This window comes from Oncorhynchus kisutch, linkage group LG20, assembly GCF_002021735.2.
Source record: "Oncorhynchus kisutch isolate 150728-3 linkage group LG20, Okis_V2, whole genome shotgun sequence".
NCBI classification, from domain to species: Eukaryota; Metazoa; Chordata; class Actinopteri; order Salmoniformes; family Salmonidae; genus Oncorhynchus; species Oncorhynchus kisutch.
In genome coordinates, this window is record NC_034193.2 from 34,974,869 (window position 1) to 34,986,153 (window position 11,285).

An 11,285-nucleotide genomic window follows, 5' to 3' on the forward strand; every position below is an offset into this window, starting at 1 on the left:
ATTTTGTTACGTTACAGCCTTATTCTAAAATATTTTTTTGTTGTAAATACTCACTTGACAATACCCCATAATGACAAAGCAAAAACATGTAATATTTTGGTTTGCTAATTTATTAAAATAATAAACTGAACATCTACATAAGTTTTCAGACCCTTTGAAACACCTTTTGGCAGCGATTACAGCCTTGTGTCTTCATGGGTATGACTCTACATTCTCCGCACACCTGTATTTAGGGAGTTTCTACCATTCTGCTCTGCAGATCCTCTCAAGCTCTGTCAGGTTGGATGGGGAGCTTTGCTACACAGCTAGTTTCAGGTCTCTCCAGAGATGTTCGATCGAATTCAAGCCTGTGGTCTGGCTGGGACACTCAAGGTTATTCTGAGACTTGTCCCGAAGCCACTCCTGCGCTGTCTTGGCTGTGTGCTTAGGGTCGTTATCCTGTTGGAAGGTGAACCTTTGCCCCAGTCGGAGGTCCTGAGCGTTCTGTAGCAGGTTTACATCAAGGATCTCTCTGTACTTTGCTTTGCCCTGTCCATCTTTCCCTCAGTCCTGACTAGTATCCCAGTCCCTGCTGCTGAAAAACATCCCCACAGCATGATGCTGCCACCACCATGCTTCACCGTAGGGAGGGTGCCAGTTTATGCCAGACGTGACGCTTGACATTCAGGTCAAAGAGTTCAATCTTGGTTTAATAAGACCAGAGAATCTTGTTTCTCATGATCTGAGAGTCCTTTAGGTGCCTTTTGGCAAACTCAAAGCGGGCTGTCATGTGCCTTTTACTGAGGAGTGGCTTCCGTCTGGCCTCTCTACCATAAAGGCCTGATTGGTGGAGTGCTGCAGGATGGTTGTCCTTCTGGAAGGTTCTCCCATCTCCACAGAGGAACTCTGGAGCTCTGTCAGAGTGACCATCATGTTCTTGGTCACCTCCCTGACCAAGAACCTTCTCCCCCGATTGCTCAGTTTGGCCGGGTGACCAGCTCTAGGAAGAGTATTCCATTTAAGAATGATGGAGGCCACTGTGTTCTTGGGGACCTTCAATGCTGCATAATAATTTTTTTTGGTACCCTTCCCCAGATCTGTGTCTTGACACAATCCTGTCTTGGAGCTCTACGGACAATTCCTTCGACCTCATTGCTTGGTTTTTACTCTGACATGCACTGTCAACTCTGGGACCTTATATAGATAGGTGTGTGCCTTCCAAATCATGTCCAATCAATTGAATTTACCCCAGGTGGACTCCGAACAAGTTGTAGATACATCTCAAGGAAGATTAATGGAAACAAGATGCACCTGAAAGCAATTTTGAGTCTCATAGCAAAGGGCCTGAATTCTTATGTAAATAAGGTATTTCTGTTATTTACCTGTTTTCACTTTTTCATTATTGTGTAGATTAATGAGGATTCTATTATTTTTTTAAATCAATTTTAAGATAAAGCTGTAACGTAACAAAATGCTGGAAAAAGGGAAGGGGTCTGAACTTTGTGAATGAATGATGTTTTATTAAATTTAAAGAAAAGTAACCTTTTATTTCATTCACAAGACAGGAGGGATCAGGAGACACTCTGGCCCCATCCGATGATACCCCCGGACAGGGCCAACAGGAGGGATATAACCCCACCCACTTTGCCAAAGCACAGCCCCCACACCACCAACTTATCATCCTGAGACAAGGCCGAGTATAGCCCACAAAGATCTCCGCAACGGCACAACCCAAGGGTGGGCGCCAACCCAGACAGGAAGATCACATCAGTGACTCAACCCACTCAAGTGATGCACCCCTCCAAGGGAAGGCATGAAAGAGCATCAGTAAGCCAGTGACTCAGCCCCTGTAATAGGGTTAGAGGCAGAGAATCCCAGTGGAGATTCAGCCCTAGCAAAGCCCAAGTCCCATGGGGACGTCCTCGAGGGTGTGGATGTCCTCCCCATCAAAGGCCAGCGGGATTTCACTCTCATGGTGAAATGGGCTTCCGCCGATGTGCAGTGAAGAGCGTTGAAATCTATGTCAACAAAAGTAAGAAAGGATTAATACAATTAACATAAAATATGTTCAGCTGTAGTTTTATATAAGCATGCACACCTATGTTTATGAAGAAACAGATGATTTGTGCATAGGCATACCTTGTCATGGACATAAAGGCCACTCAGGTCATCTTTTTTTTTTTAACTAGGCAGTTCAATTAAGAACAAATTCTTATTTTCAATGACGGCCTAGGGACAGTGGGTTAACTCCCTGTTCAGGGGCCGAATGACAGATTTCTACCTTGTCAACTCGGGGATTTGAACTTGCAACCTTTTGGTTACTATTCCAACGCTCTAACCACTTGGCTACCCTGCCACCCCAAGGTACAGAAAGAAGTAGGGCAAGAGCAGAATCACTGCTGTGGTCTCCAGTCCTAGTAATATAAAGCAATGATCTTGCCAATTGTATTACAAAATACATTAGAGAAAGGGAAGGAATAAGAGCAAATCCCTCTTCTGTATTGTCCTTCACCCCTGCCTCGCCTCTCTACCTCTGATAGTCCTTGAATTATCTTTGTATCTATATCCATTCCATGGACTTGATTCATTTCTGAGAAGATCTGAAAAGATAATTTGCACACATTTGTATGCTGCTAGATTTCAGTTTGTATTGACTGCTATGTAGGTTTAATGTACACTTCAAATGCAGCTGTCCTACAACATATCTGTACCTTCTTCTTGATCCCAATTGCATTGTGTCCATGTTCTGCCCTATAAGAATTTCAAAGGAAGAGAAAATGTGTCAAAGAATAGTCTTGCAAGCATTAATATATATATATATATATAAAATAAATATTGAAAGAAAAATGGCATCGACATACAATGTACTGTAAAATAGAAGAACATATTGGAGAAAGCACTAGCCAATACAGTACTGCCATACAGTAACAGTACTGCCATACAGTAACAGTACTGCCATACAGTAACAGTACTGCCATACAGGCCTAATATCACATTTCAAGATATCTTTGAACACAAATTGTTCAATATTTTATCAGGCTGACTTAAGATTATACGCAACATTTTGCTGCGTGGCAATACTGTGTTTGGATTCTGAAGGGCATTTTTCAAAAGAGGTAGTCTAGACACTGGACACTGTATTAATACCATTATGCATTTGAATCCCATCTACAGCTACCATCTAAGATATTAATTTCCCTCCACCAGGGGGCAGAGATGTAATGTTTCCAAAATGGGATAGTATTGTCCATGTAACATTTCCAAAATGGGATAATATTGGACATGTAACGTTATGCCCCCTTGTGAGTTAATAGTATTGCATGCTGTAGCAGGCTATATAAAGAGGAAGACCTCCACTGACGATTCAGTTCGTTGTAACATCTCGTCTGGACAGGTCACCGTCCTTAGTTAGTTAGTCAACGTTAGCTAGTTCATTCTCACAAAGTGAGAACTGCTCTAGATTGGAAATTTACGTTAGTTAGTTTAAAGCCATGTTGGCTTTATGGAAACGATATACAATATATGGGAAAGAATATAGTTGAGGGAAATAATCCAAACCTAGTTGTGCCTAGTTAGGACATAACGTTATTTAGATAGATAGAACGGTACTGTACTGTAGCTCATACAACGCCGACGGTCAAACCCGGCCTTCTATTATTTACGGTAATTAACTATAGTAACGTTATGGAAGATATTCACAGAAAGGCATAATTGTCTTCGTTATTCATTTTTAGTATGTTATATTATTATTATAATTTATTTTGAGACATAGTCATAGCCAAACATCAACCCAACCTCTTATGGCTAGGGGTTCCAGCCAAAGATAGTCACAAACGCAGAATTAGAGATCAAATTAATCACTAACCTTTGATAATCTTCATCCGATGACACTCATATGACATCATGTTACACAATACATTTATGTTTCGATAATATGCATATGTATATCCACATCTCGGTTTACATTGGCGCCATGTTCAGAAATGCCTCCAAAATATCCGGAGTAATTACAGAGAGCTACTTCAGATAACAGATATACTCATCATAAACTTTGACGAAAGATACATGTTTTACATATACAGTGCCTTGCGAAAGTATTCGGCCCCCTTGAACTTTGCGACCTTTTGACACATTTCAGGCTTCAAACATAAAGATATAAAACTGTATTTTTTTGTGAAGAATCAACAACAAGTGGGACACAATCATGAAGTGGAACGACATTTATTGGATATTTCAAACATTTTTTACAAATCAAAAACTGAAAAATTGGTGTGCAAAATTATTCAGCACCCTTAAGTTAATACTTTGTAGCGCCACCTTTTGCTTCGATTACAGCTGTAAGTCGCTTGGGGTATGTCTATCAGTTTTGCACATCGAGAGACTGACATTTTTTCCCATTCCTCCTTGCAAAACAGCTTGAGCTCAGTGAGGTTGGAAGGAGAGCATTTGTGAACAGCAGTTTTCAGTTCTTTCCACAGATTCTCGATTGGATTCAGGTCTGGACTTTGACTTGGCCATTCTAACACCTGGATGTTTATTTTTGAACCATTCCATTGTAGATTTTGCTTTATGTTTTGGATCATTGTCTTGTTGGAAGACAAATCTCCGTCCCAGTCTCAGGTCTTTTGCAGACTCCATCAGGTTTATTTCCAGAATGGTCCTGTATTTGGCTCCATCCATCTTCCCATCAATTTTAACCATTCTTCCCTGCTGAAGAAAAGCAGGCCCAAACCATGATGCTGCCACCACCATGTTTGACAGTGGGGATGGTGTGTTCAGGGTGATGAGCTGTGTTGCTTTTACGCCAAACATAACGTTTTGCATTGTTGCCAAAAAGTTCCATTTTGGTTTCATCTGACCAGAGCACCTTCTTTCACATGTTTGGTGTGTCTCCCAGGTGGCTTGTGGCAAACTTTAAACAACACTTTTTATGGATATCTTTAAGAAATGGCTTTCTTCTTGCCACTCTTCCATAAAGGCCAGATTTGTGCAATATACGACTGATTGTTGTCCTATGGACAGAGTCTCCCACCTCAGCTGTAGATCTCTGCAGTTCATCCAGAGTGATCATGGGCCTCTTGGCTGCATCTCTGATCAGTCTTCTCCTTGTATGAGCTGAAAGTTTAGAGGGACGGCCAGGTCTTGGTAGATTTGCAGTGGTCTGATACTCCTTCCATTTCAATATTATCGCTTGCACAGTGCTCCTTGGGATGTTTAAAGCTTGGGAAGTCTTTTTGTATCCAAATCCGGATTTAAACTTCTTCACAACAGTATCTCGGACCTGCCTGGTGTGTTCCTTGTTCTTCATGATGCTCTCTGCGCTTTTAACGGACCTCTGAGACTATCACAGTGCAGGTGCATTTATACGGAGACTTGATTACACACAGGTGGATTGTATTTATCATCATTAGTCATTTAGGTCAACATTGGATCATTCAGAGATCCTCACTGAACTTCTGGAGAGAGTTTGCTGCACTGAAAGTAAAGGGGCTGAGTAATTTTGCACGCTAAATTTTTCAGTTTTTGATTTGTTAAAAAAGTTTGAAATATCCAATAAATGTCGTTCACTTCATGATTGTGTCCCACTTGTTGTTGATTCTTCACAAAAAAATACAGTTTTATATCTTTATGTTTGAAGCCTGAAATGTGGCAAAAGGTCGCAAAGTTCAAGGGGGCCGAATACTTTCGCAAGGCACTGTAATTAAAGATATACTGGTTCTTAATGCAACCGCTGTGTCAGATTTTTTTTAAACGTTACGAAAAAAGGTGCTCAGAGGCACACAATATTTCTCCGCCATGTTGGAGTCAACAGAAATTACATCATAAATATTCCCTTACCTTTGATGATCTTTCATCAGAATGCAGCGCAAGGAATCCTAGTTCCGCAATAAATTGTTGTTTTGTTCCATAATGTCCATTACTAGTGTCCAATTAGCTACTTTTGCTTGCAGGTTTAGCTCACATGTCCAAAAGCTGGCGCTGGTCCAGACGAACTCGGACAAAAAGTTATATTCCAGGTCAAATAAACTGGTCAAACTAAGTAGAGAATGAATCTTTAGGATGTTATTATCATATATATCCAGTAACGTTCCAACCGGAGCATTCGTTTTTGTCTACAGAGTAATGGAACGCAGGCGATATCATGACTACATCTGCGTAACCAGGAAATGGAATTCTGCCAGACCAGTGACTCAAATAGCTGCCATCCAGTCCCACATCACACTAGAGGCTTCATTCCACGTTCTACTGACTGTTAACATCTAGTGGAAGGTGTAGGAAGTGCGACCAGATACATGTCTTATTTGGATGTGAATAGGCGATGAGTTGAAAACCAACCAGCCCCAGAATTTACACTTCCTGTTTGGAAGTTTGCCTGCCCTATGAGTTCTGTTATACTCACCGACATAATTCAAACAGTTTTAGAAACTTCAGTGTTTTCTATCCAATAGTAATATTAATATGCATATATTAGCATATGGGACAGCGTAGGAGGCAGTTCACTATGGGCACGCAATTCATCCAAAGTGAAAATGCTGCCCCCTATCCCTAACAACCTACCTAGCAGGTTAACATTTTTGTCGGATCCAAACTTGTCACCATCGTTTTCAGTTGAACCCTTCATTTTTAAAGTTGTCGTCGGCTCTATTTACTCTCAGATTCAAAACATGCTGATTAGCATCAACGATCAAGTCAGCTGCTGCTGCTCCAATACAGTGTGAGGTGAGACGGTGTACTGAGTGTTTTATATGACTAAATGTGTTTGTCTTACAGGGGCAGTCAAGAAATTGAACAGCAAAGCCACAGAACATAACATAAGCAGAGATGTGGGAGACCACCTCAAGCCCCTGTTAGAGCAGGGGGTGGTGTTTACCACTCCTTCAGCAGGCTGGAAAAGTGGGATTGATACTGTTTTTCATACTAAGAGGGACCAAGAGTCTGTTGATTGGTCAGTCACTGGGTTAATTTGTTTTGCAATATGTTCAAATCAAATCAAGCTTTATTTATACAGCACATTTCAGACATGGATGCAACACAATGGTTTCACAGGAAAAAAACAAATGAAAATAAACCAAAATATTTAGTATAAAAACAAGAACAACTTAAAGACTAATGAGCATCCTAAGGAAATGCCATTGATTAAAATGTTAAAATAACCAACCCAAAATGTAACTTGTTTTTTAGGAGGTTCTGAAAGACACTATGGGGGCATCGATTGAAAATTGACTGGTAACAACAACTGGGACCTAAAAGACACCCACCATGAGACCCACTAAAACTGCCCAGGAAAGAGGCAAACAAAAGAAACACCCACACCAAACGTACAGACAGGAAGCAAACCAAAAAGGTGGTTAAAATTATTTATTACATTCAAAACCATTCATACTATTACAAAATCATAATTCTCATTCATTCTTAATTAATTATATTTACAAAAACATCAAACAAAAACAAACCTCAGGGGAGCATCGTCCCTCCCCATCATACCTAACCAATACCTAACCCTTTCCCTATCTCCCCTTCCCTAATCTATCCCCTTACCAAACTCACTCTAACACTCCCAGCCCTAAACCCCCTTTCCACCTCTCCCGTGCCGCATGCTTCCCCCACTTCCTCTCCTCCCTCTTCATCTTCCCCCTCAAATCACCTTCCACCCTTCTCACTATCCCTTCCACCCCCCAATCTCTCCCTGTCTTGACTAAATTCTGCCTGGCTTCCCACAGTCCCCTTTTAAAGAGACTCATGAGAAGCCAGAGCAGAAACCTGTCCCTATCCGTTCCCTTTGCTCTCCCTACGCCTCTCTCTAGCCTAGCCCATGTCAAAACAAAATCACTCCTAACCACACCTAGCATCACCCGTGCCCTAGCCCAGACTAGTCCGGCAAAGGCACAGTCCCAGAAGGCATGGCGCACAGTCTCCTCCCTGCCACAAGAGGATCTTGGACAGGTGGGGGATTGCACCAAACTATACCGGTACAAGATGGCACGTACCGGCAAGCGCTTATGGAGGCCCAACCAATTCAGGTCCTTGAGCCTGTTGTCCAGGCCCCGCGCCTGCACTCCCTCCCAGACCACTGACGCGATGCCCGCTACAGGCGCAGGACTCCCTGCCTGCCTGACCTCCTCGTACAGGTGCCTGTGGTCTAAACCTACTCGGGCAACTTCAACCTCGGGGTGCACACGCAGCCACTTGGCCGCATGGCCAAAGTGCCACGGCAGCTGTTCCGCCCGAGGACCCGCGTTAGACCACACCATTACGCTTCTCGCCTTACACGAGAAGAACACCCGCAGGAGGTAACCGGACGGGTGTATAACCGGACGAGCAAGCTCCGTCAACAAGAAAGAAACAAAAATGGCGTCCAGCTTGAGGGGAAAATGTGGTACCCCCCTACCTCCCTCCCCGATGGGACAGATCATGCGTGCCCTGGCGACCCACTCGCACCTGCCACTCCACATAAACTGAAACACAAGCCTCACTAGAGGCCTCCTCAGACAAGCCGGCAATGGGTAGATATATGCCAAATACAAAAGAGACGGCAACACATCCACCTTTAGGACCAGGACTTTGCCCATAATAGACAAATACCTAGCCTTCCACATTGCTAGCTTCCTCTGTACCACTGCGATACGCATGTTCCAGTTTAGCGTCGCTGAGCCGGAGGTCTCAAAATGAACCCCGAGAATCCTCAGGGCCCCTTCACAGAGAGATAACCCCCCAGGCACATCCGTTCTACCGCGCCATCTTCCGAAAAACTTGACGGAAGACTTTGCATGGTTCAGAACTGCTCCCGACGCTCGGGTGAAATCCCCAAAGATGGCAAGGGACCTTGTCAGGCACGAGTCCTTGCACAACAGCAAGGAAGTGTCGTCGGCATACTGCGTCATCTTAACACGCAGCCCACCACTTCCAGGGATCAACAAGCCTTCCACCCCTGTGTCTGCCCTAATGGCAGCCCACAGAGGCTCCATGTACAGAACGAAGAGGAGAGCCGAGAGTGGGCATCCCTGCCTGACCCCAGACGAGAGGTCAAAAACGTCACCTAAGTGACTATTTACACTAACTCGACACCCCGCTCCGACATATAAAGTACGGATCCATCCTATAAAAACTTCTCCCCAAATCCTAATCTACCTAACACCCTGAATAGAAAAGATCTATTCATGCGATCAAAAGCTTTCGCCTGATCTAGCGCTGCTACCATTAAAGGCAGCCCTCTATCTTCAACCCAAGCGATGGAATCTCTGATCAACTGTAGGTTCCATCTTATAGAGCGGCCCTCTACCCCGCACGTCTGATCCTCGTGGACGACGTAGGGAAGGGCTGAGCGCAACCGGTCTGCTAAAACCTTTGCAAGAATCTTGTAATCTACGCACAGCATGGTCAATGGCCGCCAGTTGCCAAGGTCAGTTGCTTCCCCCTTCTTATAAAGAAGTGACAGCACACCAACAGCCATTGATCCCCCCGGGACCCCCGTCTCAAGGATGGCCTTCAAGACTTCGAGAATCACTGGTCCAAGTATACCCCAAAACTTGAGGTAAAACTCAGCCGGCAGCCCATCCATCCCAGGCACCTTCCCTTTTCCCATCCTCCTAAGAGCGCTCTCAACCTCTTCTAGTGAGATCTGGGCCTCCATCACGTCTCTAATGTCCTCTGGCAACCGCCGGGACAAGTGTTCTAAAAACACGTTTCCCTGCTCTACATCCATTTCCCTTTCCTTAAATAAGCCTTGGAAATGATCAGTTGTCACCCTGACCATTTCCTCTGGTTTACTTACTATACTACCATTTTCTTCCCTAACTCCATGCATTACCTTCCTACTCTGCCTGGCCCTAACCGACTTAAAGAACATAGCGGAACAAGTCTCATTATGTTCTAGAAAGCCACTATGCGCACGCTCCAGGAAAGCTCGAGCCTTCTGCTCCTGCAGCTCCCTGAGCTGCGCCTTTAGGGCTGCGAATCTCTCCCAGTCAATCGACCCGCCGAGGTTGCCTGCCTCGTACTCGAGTTCAATTAACCTTTGGATACGATCCACCTCCCTCCTTTCCTCCCTTTTTTTCCTTCTACAATATCCTATTATAAAAGCCCTAATCCTCACCTTAACTAAATCCCACCACTCTAACACCCCCTCGCACATGGACCGCCGTCAAGCCTCTGAAAGAAACAAAAAAATGCGTCAACGAAAGCCTGCTCCTCCAGTATATCCCGATCTAACTTCCAGTACCCCCTACCGAAGAGGCAGACTGGCGACCCCACCTGCAGGAACACCCCGTCGTGATCCGTGAAGAAAACAGGCAACAGCCGCCCAGACAACTGACCCAAAGACCTGGATACACAAATGTAGTCGAGCCTCCGCGCAACCCCCCTGGAGTTGCGCCATGTAGGACCGACCATTGCCGGAGTAGTGTGCAGGCCACCATCAACCAGACCATGGCAAGCCATTAGCCCAGAGATGGCACCTGCACTGCTATCACCGCCTACCCCTAAATCTATATTAAAGTCTCCTCCTATCACCAAGTGCCTGTTTGTAACACACAGGGGCGCCAGACAGTCCACCATCTCCCTCCTGTCTGCCGCCACCTGTGGCCCATACACCCCAATTAACCTATATCTAGCTTCTCTAAACTTAACATCTATCCCCAAAACTCTACCCTGCATTATTACAAAAGTGTTCTCTATTTTAACCTCTCTATGCCCACACAAAATCCCTACTCCTGTTGAGTGCACCCCTCCTATGCCCCAAAAAGATTCCCCCTTATCCCACTCCCTCTTAAATCTACACACATCCCCACCATCCCTCAGGTGAACCTCCTGTAAAAAACAGAAATCAAACCCCACACCCTCTAAATAACAAAAAACCGCCCTCCTTTTAACATTATCCCTTAACCCCCTAACATTTAGACTAAAAAAAGAAACAGAACTATTCATTTAATTATTAACAACAAATAAAAAAAACAAAAAAACAAACAGGAGACTCACCCGATGCTCCCCTGGTCCATCTCCACCGGCGGGGACGTCCTCTCCTCTCCTGACGCCCCCCCGTCCTCCATCCCAACCCATGACCCAGGCAGTGTGTTGGGTCCTCCCTCCCTCCCCACCCACCATCCCCCCCTCCCCGTTTGCCTCGGGGCTGCATGTAGGGGACCCCATCTCCCCAAACAGGAGTTGGGATCCCTCTAGCAAACAGCCCACCGACCCCTCACTGGAGTCATCCACTAAAATGCAAGGGGCTGAGGCAAACCGGGAGGACAAATTACCCCCCCCCCCGCCACTCTCTTAGCCCCCCCCTCCCCCTCCACACCCCCCTCCCT